We start from the raw sequence: 1,672 nt of genomic DNA on the forward strand, positions 1-1,672 counted from the left end.
TTATCCATGTGTTGATGAACATCTAGTTGGTTGTTTTCCTGCTATTGTGAACACTAGTAACAGGCCTGGTTGTACGAGTATCTTGGTGGTCGGACACTGAATCCTGAGTACACACGGTCAGGAATAGTGAAGTTGAGTCATATGGTTGTTACATTTTTTGGGAAGCACCCTGATTTCCAACAGCTGTCAATTGTTTACACTCCCACCGACTGTATAGTCTGCTCCTTTAACCTGCTAGTGCCTAAAATCCCTCCCAGTAGGTAGTGGCCTGGGTTTGACTCTTATTCTACTACAGAAGGGGCAGAGACTCAGACAAGTAACTTCACCTCTCCCAGATTTTCTACATCTGTTCGTAGCGCTCCTTTAGGATTTTAACAATTGGACAAAACAAATGATCGTGCTATCACTATCACTCATCATTAGTAGCTACAGAAATTATGTATCTAGGGGAATGTGAGGGCAGTCCTTCCACAACCTCACGGCCATCCCACAGTTGACAGTGATCTTCTCTGGCTGATGTAATCTGCGGCAATTATGTGTATCACCTCCCAGCCTAAGTTTGAGAAGCCAGCTGGTGACATGGCACCTTTCCTGTCACAAGACTGGCAAGGTTCTAATTAAATACTGCTCCTGTGACAAAACAGACCAGAAGCAAACCAGGCATCAAATCTGATGAGCCTTTGTAGCAAAACCCTTCCCTGAAAATGGGGTATCATGAAGGGAAATGTTTCCTTATCAACCCACAGCTAACAACACAGCATCATTTAATGAACCTACAATTAAGAATACTCGAAAAGGGGCTGGAGAGATAGCTCAGTGGTTTAGAGCACTGACTGCTCTTCAGGAGTCCTGAGTTCAATTCCCAGCAACCACATGGCCACTCACAACCATCTGTAATGGGATCTGATGCTCTCTTCTGGTGTGTCTGAAGACAGCTACAGTGTACTCATGTACATAATAAAATACTTGCAGAGATTAGGGACAAAACAGGGTTAACCTCCATAGTGGGACAGACCTGGCTGGAAACCCTTCTTATATACTTAGACCAGTCAGTTAGCAGTCATCTCTACAAACCACTTACAAAGCACAGCAATAGTACCAGAAACACAAATTCCACTAACAGTGCTCCAGCTTAGCCATTCCAGTTGCTTAAGTTCTAAAAATGAATTTTCCCAGGCAACAGATTTACCTTATTTTTTGTGCCAGAACCAGGGAGTGCCCCATTATCAGGCAAGCTGTGACACGTGTTTACAATCAACCAACCCAGTGTCTGGAAGCCACGTGGGGTTTTTAAGACCCAGGATCCTTGTTACATTACACCTTGAGGGGTGACAGGATGTGACTGCACCTTCTTTCCAAATTTTTGGCACAATTAACTCTGCACAGTAACTCTGCGATGTAGCAACTTAAAAGAGTAGTCGCAAACTATGGTATACATTTAAAAATCTTCTCTTAAGAGTAAAGGTAATTCTAGCTCTACTCTTGGCACTAGATAGAGTAATCCATTAGTCACGGGAACTTTCTAGGAGTGAGGAACTGGTCAATATTCTGACTATAGTGGAACTTACACAGTGCATGTTAACATGTAGAGTCTTGGAAATTAGTAATTCAGAGTATCAGGTTATAGATACAAAATGGAGATACTTGTTCATACTTCGTAAAACTTACAATG

The sequence above is a fragment of the Mus musculus genome, chromosome 13 (assembly GCF_000001635.26).
Source record: "Mus musculus strain C57BL/6J chromosome 13, GRCm38.p6 C57BL/6J".
Lineage (NCBI taxonomy): Eukaryota > Metazoa > Chordata > Mammalia > Rodentia > Muridae > Mus > Mus musculus.